The sequence below is a fragment of the Onychostoma macrolepis genome, chromosome 24 (assembly GCF_012432095.1).
Source record: "Onychostoma macrolepis isolate SWU-2019 chromosome 24, ASM1243209v1, whole genome shotgun sequence".
NCBI lineage: Eukaryota > Metazoa > Chordata > Actinopteri > Cypriniformes > Cyprinidae > Onychostoma > Onychostoma macrolepis.
In genome coordinates, this window is record NC_081178.1 from 17,078,236 (window position 1) to 17,099,426 (window position 21,191).

The 21,191-nt window shown below is 36.4% G+C and overlaps 1 long non-coding RNA gene across 1 annotated transcript in view; it reads left to right on the plus strand.

Moving 5' to 3' along the window:
- The window catches only part of LOC131532805 (uncharacterized), a 44,045-nt gene extending 27,441 nt beyond the window's left edge, over positions 1-16,604 (plus strand). Inside the window, exon 4 of the long non-coding RNA XR_009268965.1 lies at positions 16,302-16,604. This is a non-coding gene — a long non-coding RNA (uncharacterized LOC131532805). The remainder of the gene's footprint in view (positions 1-16,301) is intronic.
- Positions 16,605-21,191: the final 4,587 nt, after the last annotated feature.

A 21,191-nucleotide genomic window follows, 5' to 3' on the forward strand; every position in this document is an offset into this window, starting at 1 on the left:
AGAGTACTTTTTCAATCACTTCTCAACTTTCAAGTTGAGAAATACAGTCTGGTTTTTCAGTTAATGCTAAAAAGCTGCGTATTACTAGAGAAATGCACGGATGTAAAAAGAGGATATGGGTTGCATAATCAGGTTAACTGGAAGTTTATGTGAGTGTGTATTTGTTGTTTTAAGTGTGTGTCTGTGTGTGTGTGTGTGTTTGCAAGAGAATGGCTAACCCTGCGCGAATGATGTCAAAAATTATTTGTGACCCTGGACCACAAAACCAGTCTTAAGTCGCTGGGGTATATTTGTAGCAATAGCCAAAAATACTTTGTATGGGTCAAAATTACAACATTTTCTTTTATGCCAAAAATCATTAGGATATTAAGTAAAGATTATGTTCCATGAAGATATTTAGTAAATTTCTTACTGTAAATATATCAAAACTTCATTTTTGATTAGTAATATGCGTTGCTAAGAACGTCATTTGGACAACTTTAAAGGCGATTTTCTCAATATTTTGATTTTTTTGCACCCTCAGATTCCAGATTTTCAAATAATTGTATCTCGGCCAAATATTGTCTGATCATAGCAAAGCTTATTTATTCAGCTTTCAGATGATGTATAAATCTCAATTTTGAAAAATTGACACTTAAGACTGGTTTGGTGGTCCATGGTCACATTTCTCTGCCTCGCTTTAGTATGCATTTTTTTTTGTTTTTAATTCTTAAGTGTTTTGCATACCGCAGGTGTCTCAGTTGCTGTTAGCATTCTTGATCATCCCCAGAATTTTCTTCGAATGACTCCATAATTGTGAATTATGAATAATCACATTGTGTGTGCAATGTAAAAATCAATAGTCTGATTTCTCTGACTGGATTAGGTTTGCCTGTGTGATGGTTTTCAATTTCTTCTCATGACTGTTCTCGTGAATGAAGGAATTATTTTCTCTCTCAAACACACATGCAGTACATGCATGTGCATACTTGTCACTGATACGCTTTCATACCCATGTGTATGTTGGGAAATAATTGACTAAATCTAGTTAAAAGTAAACACTGCGTTGCTGTTTTTAATGTTACTTTCTTTGTGCAGGCAGCTTTATGAGCAAGCGAGCTGAGGAAATGATCAAAAGTGCAGTCCTAAGGGTTCTCTTGATGAAAAGTCCAATTCATTGGTTCTTTTTTTAAACCAATATGTTCTGAACAGTCTCTTTCATATGTGTTGTGGGAAAATCTGAATCGGTTTGTGCTAAATGGTCCTCTCTCATATGTTTTGTGGGAAAGTGTGATTAATTCTAGCAAATCAGTCAAATCTTAAATATAGGCTGTTGGAAAGTCTGATTAGACGGCAACTATACCTTCATGTTTTAACCTGCTGGACAAGCTATATCCCGATTAATAATACCAGTGTGTTTGTTCATTTAGGCCAGAAGAGAACTGGTCCCCTAACTGAGCCTGGTTTCTCCCAAGCTTTTTTTGTCCTTCATTTCTTTTAACTTGATGGAGTTTTTTGCTTGCCACCTTTGCTTTGGACTTAATTGGGGTCTAAAAGACACATCATTTAAGTAATATTTTTGATTTGACAGCACTGACATGGATGAGAACAACTGAATTGAGCTGAATAATAACTTTTTTGTCTTCTGTAGAGCTGAATCGAATTTGTTTAGAATTCATGAATTTGGCAAAATCAACAGTGTTATTGAAATGAACTGAATCAATATCGAGCTGAATACCTACAAAGAAACTTAAACTTAAAAACACTGGAAAAAAAAAAAGATATTCAAAATCAAAATCATACCAGTAACATGACATGGACAATCACTGCCCTCCTTAGTTAGTCAGAGAACTTGTGCAATGAAAATCAACTAAGATGTGGTTCATTACTTGTTTTTGACCGCAGAGCCAATTTGAATTCCCCCTGTGGTGAAACAACATTATTATTATTTTGTTGTAATGGTTCCTGCCACAGACATGTCCAATGAATGTTTTTTTGCTCATCTCACTTTTATTTTCACTTTACCTCATGCTTGCTAAAGTCATTCTGTCATGGTATGTCATTTGCAACTTTCAGCCTTTATCTGTTTTGTTCAAAACTCTCCCTCTCAATCTCTCAGGAAAAAACTGTCCTTCCCACACAGTCAGGCTGGAGTGAGTGTGTACGGTGTGGATCAGGAGGAATGTATATGTGTGTGAGACAGATAATATCAGGGGGTAAAGGATATGGGTAAGTGAGTGATGGCCACTCAACAGCAACCTGTCTACCTGATAGGAAGGGTGGAAGTGGGTGACTGATTTTCCCACCAGCCCTTGCATACCATCCCTACCATTTGAAGGATGGTAGAGCCCACACTGCTAAGGATGCATACTCATACTCACAAACACGCAAATTGTTTCTATTTTCTTGAAAATTTTATCAGATCAGAACATGTCTGATGTTATACTCTATTTAACGTTATCCACGCAACTACAGGTTTTATCAAAAATGTTACCAGTGCAGGAAACAACAGTCATAGTGAGAAAATGTTTGCAAACATTTGCACAGTAAAAATATTCTGTAAACAGAAAGTAGAGCAGCAAACAGCGAATACTCATTCAGATTCCCACTTGGCTCTTGTGAGGTTTCTCAGCAGCTTCTCTGTAATCTGCAATGCACAGGGCTCTCCCCTTCTTTTCTGTTTGACTGATGATTACTCAAACTGTTCAGTACATGTCTATGTGAGTAGATGACTGCTTGCTTGGTTCTTTTGGGGGATGTCCCATGTCACTGAAAATAAAGTGAAACGAAACGGACCACAACAGATAAAAAAAGTAGAAAAAATTCCAGGCATTTTAAACTTATTGTAAAGTTAATTGCTGAATATACACTTATTTACATACTCAGAGGCTGTCATTGACATGAAAGTTTTAAATTAAGATTAAAAAAGAATCTGTATTAAAACTTTCATGTCAATGACAAACTCCCTGTGAATAAGTGTTTTCTAATTTTTATTACATTAAAATTTTATAACAAATATATAAATTGACATTTTAACAACCCCAAATGCTGCTTAATGCTGTAAAAGTTCAATAGATTGTTTAGCCTTCCTAAAATGTATTTATATATATTTTTTAGTAATTAAACTTACATTCTAAAGAAAAAAAATGGTGCTATATAGCACTAAAAGTGGTTCTTTGGCTCGTAATCATAGGGGAACCACTTTTGGTGCTGCATAGCACCAAATCTTGGTGCTTCAGTGGTTCTTCAGCAGTCCTTCACCGGTTCTTTGGCATGACTGAGGGGCTATATAGCACCTCTACCATATACAGAACCTGTTAAGCTCCTGTATGGTTCTTCAGCGGTTCTTCAGTGGTTCTTTGGGGTGATTAAGGTGCTGTATAGCACCACTGCCGAACAAAGAACGTGTTAAGCCCCTTTAAAGGTTCTTTACGAGCCAAAGAACCACTGTTGGTGCTGTTTAGCACCATTTTTGTTGAAGAAATACAGTGCAATATGGCATCTCTTATGGTTCTACATAGCACCATTTGACAAAGGTGCTGTACAGCACCTTTAAAAATATGGTGCTATATAGCACCAAAAGTGGTTCCCTAATGATTACAAGCCAAGAACCACTTTTAGTGCCATTTTTTTAGAGTGTATTCTACATGTTCTACATGCCATAATTTAAAAATCAGCCACAAAATACTTTCACTTCATATGTGGTCACGTTCTTGTGTTATAAAGGTGTAATAAGTCAAGTCAAGTCACCTTTATTTATATAGCACTTTTAACAATACAGATTATGTCAAAGCACTTAACAGTATCATATTGGAGGATAGAGTGTCAGTAATATATAATAATAAGATTAAACACTCAATTTTCAATTTACGTACCTGGGTGCACTTTTTAGAGTGACATGAAATATGTACCAATAAGTACATATCACTGCAGTTTCCAAAATAAATGAACACTTTCACACAAATTTACAGAGTTGCGATTCATAAAGCGTAATTTTCGCAAAATTACTTGAAGAATGTCATGCTATGACTTCAAAACAATATTAATATGCTGGGAGATTTGAAAACTGATGCTTTTGAACGTTAGCATCGCACACATCCAGCTTCATATTTATGGGTTTTCATAGATGACAAGTTTGTTCGGTAGCTCACGGAGTACGGAGATGGACTTAGGAGACGAGAAGCACCGGTTCAATCCCGTGTAACTACGGTTCGACAAAGCACCTCAGCAGTGCCACAAACTGATCACCGCCACGCTGAATTGAGGCAGTAATTAAAGCAAAAGGAGGCCCTACCAAGTATTGAGTACATATACAGTAAATGAACATACTTTCCAGAAGGCCAACAATTCACTAAAAATGTTTTTTTTTTATTGGTCTTATGAAGTATTCTAATTTGTTGATATAGTGAATTGGTGGGTTTTTGTTAAATGTGAGTCAAAATCATCACAATTAAAAGAACCAAAGACTTAAACTACTTCAGTCTGTGTGCATTGAATTTATTTAATACACGAGTTTCACAATTTGAGCTGAATTACTGAAATAAATGAACTTTTCCACGACATTCTAATTTATTGAGATGCACCTGTATATATATATATATATATATATATATATATATATGTGACCCTGGACCACAAAACCAGTCTTAAGTGTCAATTTTTCGAAATTGAGATTTCTACATCATCTGAAAGCTGAATAAATAAGCTTTCCATTGATGTATGGTTTGCTAGGATTGGACATTATTTGGCCGAGATACAACTATTTGAAAATCTGGAATCTGAGGGTGCAAAAAAATAAAAAAATTTAGAAAATTGAAAAGTTTTGATATATTTACGGGAACACAGTCTAGAAAACAACAAACAGGTTCCGTATCGCAGCTAACACTTGGGGAGAGATAAACGCAGGACAATACTGGAACAGAACAAAAACACGGAATGGCATGGTAAGGCAACTAGCGCTTGAAGAGAGCTATACGCAGATCAATACTCGGCAAACTGTGAAGGGAAGTCCATGGTTATGTAGGGTGTGCGATTGTGTGATAGTTCTCAGGTGTGAGCGTGTGATTAGTGCAATCAGCTGTATGTGTCGTCAGTGCAATGGATGATGGTAATTGTAGTCTGGTGAAGTGGAACAGTAGTGTAGTGCAAGAGTCCATGTGGTGAGCGAGTGAACTCTGGTGAGTGGAAGTTCATAGACCGGATTCGTGACAGTAGTTAGGTATTTTATTATATTTTTAGTTATTTTGTTTTATTATAGTTTAATTGTAATTTTGGTCGAGGTCTTCACTGGGGATATGTCTCTGGGGCTCATCCTGGTGTCCCGGCCTCCACCGACGATCAGGGCCGCAGACATCATCTCCCGGTGCCGATCCACCATCCGATCCGGACACGGACTGAGAAACAGAATAAGAAAGAAACAGACAAATATTAGCGTAGATGCCATTCGTCTTACGATGTAACGAGTACATTGTGTGTTATGGGGAGTGTTCCCGGTTCCGGTTGATCTAATTAATGCAGCCTAACAATCCTTTAACGGATTTGACTAATAGAAGCGTATTAGTGTGTTATGTGTAAACCAGGTTAAAGAAACGTGGCTTTAATCTAGATTTAAACTGACAGAGTGTGTCTGCCTCCCAAACAGTGTTAGGTAGATTGTTCCAGAGTTTGGGTGCTAAATAGGAAAAGGATCTGCCGCCTGAATATTTTGATATTCTAGGTATTATCAAATGGCCAGAGTTTTGAGAACGCAGCGGACGTGGAGGACTATAATGTGATAAGAGCTCACTCAAGTACTGAGGAGCTTAGCCATTCAGGGCTTTATAAGTAATTAACAAGATTTTAAAATCTATACGATGTTTGATAGGGAGCCAGTGCAGTGTTGACAGAACCGGGCTAATATAGTCATACTTCCTGGTTCTAGTAAGGACTCTAGCTGCTGCATTTTGGACCAACTGTAGTTTGTTGATCAAGCGTGTAGAACAACCACCCGATAAAGCATTACAATAGTCTAACCTTGAGGTCATAAACGCATGAATTAGCATTTCTGCATTTGACGTTGAGAGCATAGGTCGCAATTCAGATATGTTTTTGAGATGGAAAAACGCAGTTTTACAGATGCTAGAAACATGGCTTTCAAATGAAAGATTGCTATCAAACAGCACATCTAGGTTCCTAACTGGTGAAGAAGAATTGACAGAGCAGCCGTCAAGTGTTAGATAGTGTTCTAGGTTATTACATGTGGGGTTTTTAGGTCCGGTAATTAACACCTCTGTTTTTTCAGAATTTAGCAGTAAGAAAATACTCGTCATCCAGCTTTTTATGTTGACTATGCATTCCGTTAGTTTCTCAATTTGGTGTGTTTCACCGGGCCGCGAAGAAATATAGAGCTGAGTATCATCAGCACAACAGTGAAAGCTAACACCATGTCTCCTGATAATATCTTCCAAGAGTAACATGTAAAGCGTGAAAAGTAACGGCCCTAGTACTGAGCCTTGAGGTACTCCATACTGCACTTGTGATCAATATGATACCTCTTCATTCACTGCTACGAACTGATGGTGGCCAGATAAGTACGATTTGAACCATGCTAAGGCACTTCCACTAATGTCAACAAAGTATTCTAGTCTATTCAAAAGAATGTTGTGGTTAATAGTGTCGAACGCAGCGCTAAGATCCAGTAGAACTTATAAAGAGATACAACCACGATCAGATGATAGAAGCAGGTCATTTGTAACTCTAATGAGAGCAGTCTCAGTACTATGATACGGTCTAAATCCTGACTGAAATTCCTCACAGATACCATTTTTCTCTAAGAAGGAATTTAATTGTGAGAATACTACCTTTTCTAGTGTCTTTGACTGAAAAGGAGATTTGAGATCGGTCTGTAATTAACTAGATCTTTGGGTTAAAGTTGTGTTTTTTTAATGAGAGGCTTAATAACAGCCAATTTGAAGGTTTTGGGAACATATCCTAATGACAATGATGAATTAATAATAGCCAAAAGAGGATCTTTGACTTCTGGAAGTAAAGTAGTTCATAAAGTCATTACTGCTGTGCTCTTGGGAGATGCCAACACCTGTTGATGCTTTATTTTTCATTAATTTAGCCACTGTATTGAATAAATACCGGGGGTTATGTTTGTTTTCTTCTAGAAGAGACGAAAAGTAATCAGATCTAGTGGATTGTAATGCTTTTCTGTAGGATAGGGTACTTTCCCGCCAGGCTATACGAAATACCTCTAGGTTTGTTTTCCTCCAGCTGCGCTCCATTTTCCAGGCTGCTCTCTTTAGGGTGCGAGTGTGCTCATTATACCATGGGGTCAGACTGTTTTCTTTCTGTATCTAAAGTGCTAGAAAAGAGAGTCCATAGTTTCTGTTACATCATCAAGTTTATCTGTGCTGTTGGATATGCTGAGGAATTGAGATAAATCAGGAAGATTACTTACAAAGCAGTCTTTTGTGGTAGAAGTGATGGTTCTACCATACTTGTAACAAGGAATAGAATTTACAGTTTTAGCTATATAGAGTTTACACAAGACTAGATAATGATCTGAGATATCATCGCTTTGCTGCAGAATTTCAGATTTCAATTTTAGATATTGGTATGTATCGCTGTTTTTTTATTACGTTGCTTCAGATACGTATTGCGGCGGTTCAGAATTCAAATATCCGGGGACTGTCGCTAAAGGTTAATGCTCTATTGTGTTGGAAATATGCCCTACACCAAATCCAGCCCTAAACCTACCCGATAGTGTTAACAAATGCAAAACTGATATAAAACGTATTAGCTGATGCAACTGTGCCATTTGAACTTCCTTTTACGCAGACTTTAGCTGCTTTGTCGAACCGTAGTTACACGGGATTTGAACCATGCTAAGGCACTTCCACTAATGTCAACAAAGTATTCTAGTCTATTCAAAAGAATGTTGTGGTTAATAGTGTCGAACGCAGCGCTAAGATCCAGTAGAACTTATAAAGAGATACAACCACGATCAGATGATAGAAGCAGGTCATTTGTAACTCTAATGAGAGCAGTCTCAGTACTATGATACGGTCTAAATCCTGACTGAAATTCCTCACAGATACCATTTTTCTCTAAGAAGGAATTTAATTGTGAGAATACTACCTTTTCTAGTGTCTTTGACTGAAAAGGGAGATTTGAGATCGGTCTGTAATTAACTAGATCTTTGGGTTAAAGTTGTGTTTTTTTAATGAGAGGCTTAATAACAGCCAATTTGAAGGTTTTGGGAACATATCCTAATGACAATGATGAATTAATAATAGCCAAAAGAGGATCTTTGACTTCTGGAAGTAAAGTAGTTCATAAAGTCATTACTGCTGTGCTCTTGGGAGATGCCAACACCTGTTGATGCTTTATTTTTCATTAATTTAGCCACTGTATTGAATAAATACCGGGGGTTATGTTTGTTTTCTTCTAGAAGAGACGAAAAGTAATCAGATCTAGTGGATTGTAATGCTTTTCTGTAGGATAGGGTACTTTCCCGCCAGGCTATACGAAATACCTCTAGGTTTGTTTTCCTCCAGCTGCGCTCCATTTTCCAGGCTGCTCTCTTTAGGGTGCGAGTGTGCTCATTATACCATGGGGTCAGACTGTTTTCTTTCTGTATCTAAAGTGCTAGAAAAGAGAGTCCATAGTTTCTGTTACATCATCAAGTTTATCTGTGCTGTTGGATATGCTGAGGAATTGAGATAAATCAGGAAGATTACTTACAAAGCAGTCTTTTGTGGTAGAAGTGATGGTTCTACCATACTTGTAACAAGGAATAGAATTTACAGTTTTAGCTATATAGAGTTTACACAAGACTAGATAATGATCTGAGATATCATCGCTTTGCTGCAGAATTTCAGATTTCAATTTTAGATATTGGTATGTATCGCTGTTTTTTTATTACGTTGCTTCAGATACGTATTGCGGCGGTTCAGAATTCAAATATCCGGGGACTGTCGCTAAAGGTTAATGCTCTATTGTGTTGGAAATATGCCCTACACCAAATCCAGCCCTAAACCTACCCGATAGTGTTAACAAATGCAAAACTGATATAAAAACGTATTAGCTGATGCAACTGTGCCATTTGAACTTCCTTTTACGCAGACTTTAGCTGCTTTGTCGAACCGTAGTTACACGGGATTTGAACCGGTGCTTTTCGTCTCCTAAGTCTGTCTCCGTACTCCGTGAGCTACCGAACAACTTATCATTGATGAAAACCCATAGATATGAAGCTGGATGTGTGCGATGCTAACGTTCAAAAGCATCAGTTTTCAAATCTCCCAGCATATTAATATTGTTTTGAAGTCATAGCATGATATTCTTCAAGTAATTGTGCGAAAATTACGCTTTATTAATCGCAACTCTGTAAATTTGTGTGAAAGTGTTCATTTATTTTGGAAACTGCAGTGATATGTACTTATTGGTACGTATTTCATGTCACGCTAAAAAGTGCACCCAGGTACGTAAATGCCATGAGACCAGGTAGGATTTCGACAATGAGTAGGTCATGAAACGTGTTGTCTAACCCCAAAAGAGTTCAGAATGTCTATGAATGCTGATCCTAATGCATCTTTTTCATTATCGACATGGATATCAAAATCAGCAACAATTAAGACTTTATCTGCAGCCAGTACTAACTCAGATAGAAAATCAGCGAATTCTTTAATAAAGTCTGTATGGTGACCTGGTGGACTGTATACAGTAGCCAGTACAAACATCACAGGGGATTTATCACTAACACGTGTTTCTCTAGATAATGTTATATGCAGCACCATAACTTCAAACGAGTTATAGTTAAAGCCTGAGAAATACTGCGAATATTGCTATAAATTGTAGCATTTTTATAGCAGTAATCTTGGGGGGCAGATAACATGTAATAACGTAAGAGTAATAACAACATGAGCATTGTTATTAATGCTTTATAACTGTAAAAGAGGGTACAATCTCCATTATAAACCCCTGTCATGTGCAATATAAAATTCTGACATCAGAACATTGTACATGATTTATGGAAAAGGTATAGGAAGAGGGATTTCTTAAGTGGAAAGATAAGAAACAAGCCTCTGCAAAGTTGTCTGTTTCCTGTTTGAGCGGTTGGTGTACCGAGGCCGTTTATGGGGTGAGTCATGCAGGTTGGACCAGTCTCAGGATGTGAGATTAACTGCTAGTTAGTAAGCGACATGCAACGATACACTGACTTCTGTAAATGCACAGGACTCAAGAAACATATTGAGCATCATCAGTGAGGTGTCCATCAGAGTGAACTGGCTCATGAGTGGCTGTACTTTCTGCATGTGTATATTGGAGAAGGCTTCCAAAAGTCTTTTTGGTGTGACATTTTAGATTCTGAACCACATAAATATTCTCATAATTCATATTATCATTCAACTGAAGCTAATAACAGAATAGCATACTATACTAATCTTACTATTGCTGCAGTCAAACTAAAAAAAAAATTAACTAAATAAATAAAAAAATTAGACTGACAATAACAGTTTTCTAAGAAGATAACCGGATCCTCTCTCTGAATTAAACATGCAATGTGACGAGTTCATACAGCATACTAGGGGTGTGCAACAGAGCCATTATTTGTATCTGTATCTGTATTCGGATAGATTCGGAAGTGACCGTGGCTTAAACCGGAAGTTCGTCTAATTACGTGAAAATACCATTTTAAATGCAAAGCTGTTCGATTCGTAGTTTTCATTTAACAAATATGCCTTGTATAACTAAAGAAAGTATTCTTTTTTTATTAAAATGATAACTTTGTAAATATCTTCTATTTAAAACTTTATCAAAAAAAGAAAAATAACTTTATTCTTATTATTTTCCAGTGAAACTTTGTGTACAAATTTGACAAGAGACAAGCATCTACAATCTTAAATAAGAGCACTAGAAAAAAAGAAGTTGAAAAAAAAAAAAAAGAAAGAAATGTAAAGAAAGTGTTCAGTAGCCTACTCATAGCAGAATGACAATAAAGCTCGCTTGAACTTTAAGTAACTTTTTAGTTACTTTTAACATTTGGACCATCCAAAAGCCTTAATCAAACATCGCTTTGCTTCGTCTTGTAAAGTCTTGCCATTCTCGAAAAGTGCTAATTTAATGCATTTTTACAGTTGGATTTCGAAAAGGTTTGAAGTTAGGACTGTTTTTAGGATATTGTTGTCGAGTTGATATAACTCCAGACAAAGCTCTGATTTCTGAGAGACGTGCACAGACCCCAAGGCAAGGCAAGGCAAGGCAAGTTTATTTATATAGCACATTTCATACACAGTGGTAATTCAAAGTGCTTTACATAAAAGGAAGTGAAATAGTCATTAAAAATAATAATTGATTTAAAAGGAATTTAAAACATTTAAGAATAGAAAATTATTATACATAGTGCAATCAGTTCGGTCGTAGCACAGTGCTCATTCAACAAATGCACAGCTAAACAGATGAGTTTTGAGTCTGGATTTAAATGTGGCTAATGTTTTAGCACATCTGATCTCTTCTGGAAGCTGGTTCCAACTGCGAACGGCATAATAACTAAAAGCGGACTCCCCTTGTTTTGTGTGAACCCTTGGTATTTCTAACTGACTCGATCCTAATGATCTGAGTGGTCTGTTAGGTTTATATTCAGTGAGCATATCTCCAATGTATTTAGGTCCTAGGCCATTTAGAGATTTATAAACGAGTAAAAGTACTTTAAAATCAATCCTAAATGTAACTGGAAGCCAGTGTAAGGACCTGAGGACTGGTGTGATATGCTCAGATTTTCTGGTTCTAGTCAGAATCCTGGCAGCAGCGTTCTGGATGAGCTGCAGCTGTCTAATGGTCTTCTTTGGAAGGCCGGAGAGGAGACCCTGCTGGTGATAAAGGCATGAACAAGTTTCTCCAAGTCTTGACTGGAAACAAAACATCTAATTCTTGCAATGTTTTTGAGATGATAGTATGCTGATTTAGTTACTGCTTTGACATGACTACTACAACTAAGGTCTGTCTCCAGAAACACCCCAAGATTTTTGACTTGATTTTTAGTTGATTGACCCCTAGAGTCAAGGAATGCATTCACCTTGAGAACTTCATCTTTGTTTCCAAATGCAATGACTTCAGTTTTCTCCTTGTTTAACTGAAGAAAGTTCTGGCACATCCAACAGTTTATTTCATGAATGCATTGGCAGAGGGAGTTAATGGGGCTGTAGTCATTTGGAGATAAGGCTAGGTAAATCTGGGTATCATCAGCATAGCTGTGATAGGCAATTTGGTTCTTTCTCATTATTTGGCAGCTATTGATTTGCGCTCATTTCATTCATATAGGCTATAGTTTACACTCATTCACTTTACACATCCAGGCCTATAGCAGACCTCCGTAAATGTTTCATGTTCAAAAATAAAATTTGAAAACATATGAAAAATTATTTAAAATCATGTCGCTGAATAAATTCATGTGGCTGACTCGCAGCAGCTGCGAAACGCAGGAATAACACTCTGCTCCGCATATCTAGATATTATAAGCGTAGCTGGACTTGTTTTAATACTTAATGTAACAGCGTGAATAAAGTAATTAGGGCATTAATAAAGCGGGAAGATTAAGTTTGAGGTTAGAGATTCTGTATACTATTTGCAAAATACAAGATTTAAACTTATTTTGGTGCATTTTTCAGGAGATTGGTTGTGTGTGTGTTTTTTTTTGTTTTAGCAATATCTGGCAACACTGCTTCGCCGGAACTGACAGGCAGCAATCAAAAGAGGAGCGCGCGGATAGTTTATTGCTGAGGAGACCACATTCGTTAGAGTTACCAATACTCTAATGACTGCTAGTTGACATGTTGCAAAGTTGCTGTTAGTAAAATGTCTAAAGTGGACTATCGAAATAAAGTGTTACCTAAAAAAGTTATGTTTTTTAACAAATGTAAAAGCCCTTTCACACCAAAAGTTAAATTATTAAGCCTCAGGCTGAAGGAAATGCAAATTCACGTCTGTTTTGTTTGTGAGGGTGCCGCTCATGCAAACTTTCCAGCTGTTCTACCATTCTGGATTGCACGAAGAATAAGCAGGGGTGGTTCAAGGGGGTTGGGGTTACTGCGCGTCGGGCGGTTCTTCGCCTCTACGTCGTGCATTCAAATCGTTTAATGCACAGCTAGCCGTTGATTATCCCTTACATAACCCTTCACTCGTGCCCCCTAAAAATAATGAGTACATGATGCCCCTGACACTACAATGCAAAATTATTTGTCAAATAAATGAAACATGATGAAACATTAGAGTTGAAATTGTTATAGATTACTTCTAGAGATTGCAGTGATACAATATTACTAGTAGGTTAATATGAATTTTAAAACTGTTCCCCCTAAAATCTCAAGTGGCCTCTGTCACAATGAAGTCTGCACTTCCGATTTCTCTCAACATGGGGACAGGACTACACTGTCTAGTCTACACTGTGCAGTACTGAGTAATTAGTAAGTCAGCATGAATGGAAAGACTTTGTGATTCATAATGGCAAGACGATGGTTGTTCCAGCTTATGTTCAGAGCATGTTTTAGTCATAGGGGTCATAGCACCTGAGGGGGCTTCAAAAAGCTCAGCATTGCTTTACATTAAACACCTGTTCCATTACATGCTTAAACAGATCCTGTTCAGAAGCTGAAAAGTGGTTTCTCCTGTCAGCCTAATGGGAATGTAATAGGAGGAACGGTCAATCGCCCTCAAGGTCCTGGTTTGTTTGAAAACAGTTGGCAGAGAAAGTGAGTCAGACATGAAGGAGAAACAAGCAAGAAGTCTCTTTGTCTTAGTAACCCTGATCCGGGTCAGGGGAAACTGAAATCCCCGCTCAATCTTTGTTGGCCTCACTCACACAGCTGTGACATGAAACAGGTGCTGCAGTGACAGCAGGTTTACGCGTCTGACACCTCTTGCTCTTTTCCCCCTCAAACTCTTTGTGAAAGCTTAGGGATTAAGGGAAGAAGCTTCAGCTTGCTGGAATTCTGCCAAAAGTTAGCACTCAGCCAAAGCTTACCAGCTTACTGAACCCAAAAACACTCTTCCAAGAATTGAGCCAGGTAGGTGAGCTACACTATAAGACGACCTTACAAATGAATAAATGAGAAAACATGTTTTTGAACTTTCCATCAATCAAATAATTCTCAAAGAAATATATCACAGATTTCACAAAAATATTAAAGAGCACAACTTTTTTAAACTGTGAAAATAATGTGAAATGCTTTTTTTTGAGCATTAAATCAGCATAATAAAATGATTTGAAGACTGGAATAATGGCTGCTGAAAAATCAGCATTACATCACATAAATAAATTACATTTCAAAATATATTCAAATAGAAAACAGTGATTTTACATTGTATTTTTTTTTCCCTCACAATTTTAAATATTCTTCAAAATTACCCCTTGGCGATTCAAGTGAAATCAAAGTAACACTATAGTGTTAGGTTCATTGCATTTTACTGGACCGCTCTGAATTGATTTGGTAAAGAATATCAAGTTACTTACTGTACGTCTATAAATCAACAGAAATGTGAGTTTGTGAGGTTAGAATTATGTAGTTCTAAGTAATTTCTTCAGTGATACCAGGTCATTGACTATCTTCGCTAGTTAACATATGCCACACTTTTTTTTTATTTTTTGTCAGAGGCCTATGGCGGTGTGTTTGATGACTGTCAGGGCCAGCAGTGTCAAGGTCAGTGTTCATGTAAATAAATAAGTGACCTGCAGTAATGTATAACTACATGACAAGCAGAAGGCAATGAGTTTACAATCAGTCCTTCGGTAAACTATAAACACAATGAGATCAACTGGCTCACAGTAATGATGGACTGTGGGAGACTTATCAGAGTCTAAACTTTCAGAATAACAATCCCCTGATTTAGACCAGGATGATGTGATGTTTACTCAGGTATTTCGCAATGTCTTAAACAAGCCTGTTGATATACAGCAGCCGGATATCATCCACTGCTTTGATCACGTGTGTAAGAAAGAAGACAAGGTAATGAACCTTTATTTGACATTATTGCAAACCCAATATTTCCTGCAATTAAAAAAACAATTAATTAATTAATTAATTAATAAAAAATAAATAAAAAGACCATAACGGTTTTCAGAGATGTCCATCATCTAAGATGCATGGCAGTTTAATGAAAGAAGAGAAAAAAAAACATCATAAAAGGAAATTAAAAAAAAATTCAACAGACATGTTGTTACAGCCATCTTCAGCTTCTTGCACAACAAGAGTCCAATAATGAAAGGAAACCAAACAGTTTTGAATTCTAAAGAATCCAGTGAATCCTTCAGACACTTCATAAGGAAATGCTGCAGAAATAAAGTACAGTATGTCCTTGATCCTTATAATTTGTTCATGAATTTAATACTGCTCTTGAATAAACAGCAGATCTGCAGATACATGTTTACACATTGAGTTTTATTTACTATAGCTTTTTCACATTGTATTTTAGGGTGCAAGCACAATATCATGACGTAAAAAACCGTCAAAACATTTCTTGAGAAATGGAAAACGAGAATTGAAGATGAATACAAGGACTTTAATAGTATTTATTTGATGCTGGGAACAAGATTTGATGAATCATTCTCATAGTGGTCTATGATTCAAACTGCTCCTCTTCTTGTAGCTCTTAAACAGAAACATGGGGATTTTTTTTTACCAACATTAGTGAAACTTTTTAGTCTTGAAATCTTTATTACATTATTTGAAATCCTTATTATTATTTTGCTCTCTGAGTTTGAGAAAGGTGTATTACAATATATATATATATATATATATATATATATATATATATATATATATATATATATAATTATTATTAGTAGTAGAAGTAGTAGTAGCATTAGTAGTAGTAGTAACTGGTCTTACATTATCTTAACATTCTGTTGGACCACAGTGGGGTCCTCTAGATTTCATGCACACATGCATATTTTAGTACATGCTTATATTAGTAGGCTTTGTAGTATGGTCATACTAGATGGTGTTTATCTTTGTAGGGTGTGGCTTGACATATATCTTCAACTCACTTGTCACCTTTTGCATCCATTTCTCAGTACTGAAAGCAGCAAAGTTCTCAGTCCCTCATAAGCAAATGTTTCATAAAACAATCTTTCGCAAATCTCTAGAGTAGACAAATACATAAAAAAATAAAAGATAACCTGCAGAGTGTAACAAAGTTACTTTCGAACAAAGCATACCTAAATTCTAAAGTGTCTACTTTATATGTTAAAAAATAAAACATTATAGAATGTTTCCTGTAGTAATTGAAAGTATTTAAATTTGCATTCTTTAGTAAATTCATATGTCTTTTTATCCATACAGGTCTTCATCATGCCAGGACTGCAAGCTAGGCTATATATGGACATGTCTGATTCATTCAGACATTCGCATTATGAATGGACATGGGTGTCACAATTCACGTTCCTGGGTGACAGTAACGACTCCAACAAACCTCAACAACTCATTTCAATAGTATCGGTTTGACTAATCCTTAACCAAGATGTTGCAGCAAGCTAAGGACACTATTTAGTTACCCTACTAAATAGATTTGAAAATACACAACATGTGAGGCATCCAATAGGAGGGCAGAAAAAAGATAGCTGACAGGAAGTAGAAAGAAAAGTGGAAGGCACACTGTAAAAAGTGATAATTTGACTTAACTTAAAAAAATTGAGGAAACCCGTTGCCTTAAAATTTTTAAGTAAATGATAATTAAAAAAATAAGTTAATTGAATTGTCGAGTTCACTTAACTTTTTTTTTTTTTATTATTATTATGTACTTAATATATTTTTTTTAATTATTATGTACTTAATAATTTTAAGGCAACGGGTTTCCTAAATTTTTTTAAGTTAACTGAACTTATCACTTTTTACAGTGCACAAGTAACTTTGTGCTCAAGGCTATGTTTTTATGAGGAAAGAAATAAAGAATGTACCAAAATTCGATCTGATGAAATATATGACTGCTCCATCATTTTGACCCAGAAACATTTTGTTTTATGCACCAAACAAAAAAAAAAAGTCTTATTCTAATGATATAGCTTTATATAGTAATTTACATGCTGGCTGTCATAAACACGTTTTTATGAAACGTAGCCTCTAAAGATTCAAAAAATATTTTTTTTTAGACAAAATGAATTTATTCATTAATTAATTACAACATCAATAACAGGTCAAGTAAAAATGTAAAGCAGATTAATATAATAACTATATAAAAAGAATATTTTATAATATATAATTATAATAAATAATCAAATAAAATAAATATAGACTGAGTGAATTGTGCGTTAACAGAATCTTGTCTCATCGTCAACGATGGTTTATAAATAGCACCAGCTCATTAAGCCTTAATATATCGTTATCAGCTAATCGCCAATTACTGTTGCGGGAGACAGAATATCACTCATTTAATCTTGTTATCTGATCGGCTAATTCCTGGCTACACAGATCTAAGTGTGTGTGTTTAGACTGAAAGTGATTCAAATTCTCCTTTACTTTGTGTAGCATTAATGCATTTTAAACTGGCAAATAAAATTACAGACTGACTCATTTTTGTTATGGTTTTATTTTTTTAACTTTTGGATTCAATTCAGCCTTCATAGTTCTCTTACAGCTGTCATAAACAGGCAAAAACGAAAGTCGCTCTGTCCTGGCAACTTCTCAAAGCTACCCTGAGGTAAAGTTGTTGACCTCGCTGACCGTGTCGTGCACTGGTTGATGGCCAACTCATAGATCCGGCAGCTGCTAAAAAGGTTGTGCATGGAGCCAGCCAGGCCACTTGGCAAACTTAGTGTTCCAAGATTCCTGAATCCCATGCCAGCTGAACAGGCAGATACCTGCTCCTCGTGTTCCTACAGATCCACCCGTATGTGAGAACGCCAGCAGGAATCACGCACTGTTTCCTCTCTATGCACCTTCGCTCACCTTTTCCTCCCCTTCTCTCTTAATACCTCCAGCTATATGCTTCACTTGAATTACACAGATTTATAACACAGGTGTTGGACACATCTGGCTGTATCAATAATGCTTCCTTTCAGATGCATTATTGTTAATTTAGTAGCCTGATGAGACACTACATGTCTGTGCAGCCTGTATTAACATATAGTCTATGTGTATGTTTTGCAAGTGATAACTGGAAATTTTCTTTTTCATAATCTTATTTGATGCTGAAGTGTGATGAACAGACTGATCTTTAAATCTCACAAACTAATTTGGTGCCACAATACATATTTTTTTCTTCTGAGATTCTCTGTACTTTTGGGTAAATCTCTTTCTTTTCTGTTGTCCCACAATTAATGCTTAATGAATTTCCATATAATTTTATAATTTAAAGAGTATCTGTTAGCAATTTTTCGAATTAATTTCCAAATGAAAGCCAAACCAAAAGTAGTAATTAGGATTTAACGGTAAAAACAGGCAGTTACTTACAGTAAAATCCCCCTCACTTCTCCACTGTCAAACGTTAGACATGTTTGCTATTCACAACGTCAACATTTCTTTTGGCACGTGAGCTCAAACCACAGAAAATTGCACACTTGCTATTGTCAGGGAACACCTTTTATCTCTAACTACCTTTATCTGGGCAAAGAAAAAAACCCATAGCATTTTAACTTCAGACACATCCAGAGGGGCGGGTTTGGTACCGAAAGATGACAGTTCACCAATGTTTTGAACAATCCGTTATCTGTTTCACAGTATTTTTAGGTGATGGTGTTTTGATTTGAGGTTAACATTAAGTCCACACTTCACCAGCAGTGGAAAACCGCTGTCAGCATGTTGCTTTACATTTCTGTACCTTAGACCAATCACAGCACAATGGGTGGGTAGATGGGAACTTTTGTGAGGACTTTCTACCATCTAGTCTGCATTTTCTCTGCTTCTGTATGACCGGATTTGTCCCAGTTTGTATATTAAAGACACTTACTGTGGTTTCCCCGTTTATCTCATATCAGAGGAAATTTATCCGTCAACATAAATAAAAAACAACAATACTGTGGTTAATCATATCTAGACACCAAGGAGAAGAAAACAGTGTCAGGGATCATGATGAATACAAAAAAGGATGACAAAAGAGAAAACTACAAGCCCAATAAAAGAAAGCACATGAAAAGGGAGGAAAGAAAAACAGCCCACATCCTGGTATAGTGGTTTTTACTCTCTCTCTCTCTCTTTCTCACTTTCTCTCTTCTTCTGTCTTTTCCCACCGTTCAACCTATCTCATTAGTACTTCAAGTGTAGTGTTTATCATTAAAGACTACAGGAGGGGCTAACAAACTTGTCTGTTTACACAGATGGTATCATTTACGTGGTATAATTGACAGAACAGCGAGAGAGGGAGGGAAGGACAACACTCAAGCGGAGAGATTATAAACAGAAAAACAGTGTGTGAAAGCATGAATGTTAGTTTAGTAAGAGAAGAGAGTGCCAGGAGTCTCACCGAATGACCAGAAGTACTAATCCATCTTTTTTCTTCTGATTCAGATGAAATAGGGTAACTGTATACATATAAAGAGTCTTGATTTTCTTAAATAAAATTACAGGAAAAAACTAAAATTATATAAAAACTTACATTAACAAAAAGTAAATCAATATAGTTTTGGTGATGCCTTGACAAGCACCACTAATAACTAATCAGTAATGTTCGACTATAGGTAATCCTAGTAAAAATTGTGTTGTCCTCATGCATTTGATCTCTTACCTTTGCCGCTTTCGTTCTCATGTTTTTTTTGTTTTTTTTTATTTGAATGTTTTACATGAGTGAGTTAGGGGATACTACACACATAATGAAATAATGTGACTCAGAAACTTCCCTACAGAAACTCTGCACCACGCGACTGAAAGCTCTGCTCGTTGGGGTGAGAGTCTTTTTTTTTTTCATGCTATTCATATACAAAATTATGACATGCTCTTCATATACAAAATTATGAAGAAGTCTCACTTAAAGTCGAGAAATACTTCCTGTGGTTGTATTTTCAGATGTCAGTATAGCATATCTCAAAGCAAAGGAAGTTCGCTTTGGCCCCCAAAAAAGCATCAACTTCCTTGTGCTAAACATGTACGCAGACATTTCTCTCAGCAAGATAAACCCAGCACACCTTTTATCTCATTATAGTAAACCCAACAGACTCTCTCAGAACAGCGGTTACAACCAACCATGATGCCTCTTAGTAGTGATGTTTGCATCTGTTGTAAATGTGTCAGTTTCTAAGAATCCAGCGCTCTAAACTATAAGATCGAGCGTCAGTCTCACCTAAAATAGAGCTGCGGTTTTGTGTGTGTCTACATCAGTGTCCTCAATAAAACAGACTTTGAAAAGGTTGTGCACACATCAGGACATCAGCAGTGCTGTCAGCTGAGGCTCACAGTTGCATGTGTCACGAGCATATGTAATCAGTAATCAGAGCTGAGATAAGATATGAAGATAGAGTTCACTGGAGCTATGCCAAAACTTCAAGCTTGTTTTACTCCACTGCTTTGCACTGTGCACATTACATAAATTGAGTTGTGCAATTAAATGTCAAACTAAATTTCTACATTTTTTTTTTCTTTAAATGTGGTGCTTACTCGTGCATGATTGGCAGCTATGCTATGGTGTTCTGGATGGTTGCCAGGGCATTGCTGCTTTGACAATCTGTATTGTAAAAAGCACTATACAAATAAGCGTGACTTGATGTGACTTGGCATTACTATGCGGTTGCTGAGGAGGTTGTTAGGGTATTGCTATGCAGCTAATAAGATCCTCAGAATGATTGCCAGGGCATTGCTAAGTAGGTGCTATGGTGTTCTTGGAGGTTGTCTGAGATTTGCAATGCAGTTACTAAGGTGTTCTGAGTAGTTACCAGGGCGTTGCCATGCAGTAGCTAAAGTGTTCTGAGTGGTAACTAGGGTGTTGCTGTGCTGTAGCTATTATAGACTTTAAGTAACAACTACTAATGGAATGGCAATGGAAGTAAAGTGTTAACTGCTCTAGCCAAAGAATGGAAAAAAAATACTAAGCAACAATAAAGAGTATGGCTTAATGGATCATTTAACCAGTTGACAATGAACACAAAAAAAGTAATTAAAAAAAACAAAAGAATGGTTGCTTTTGGCATTAAATGATATACAGAGACAATTACAATGCCACATACCATAAAACATAACATCCCTGTTGAAAAAAAACAGCATGTGCTAGTTAGGTATGTTTTAAAGCATGGCATCAGTTGCTTAGGA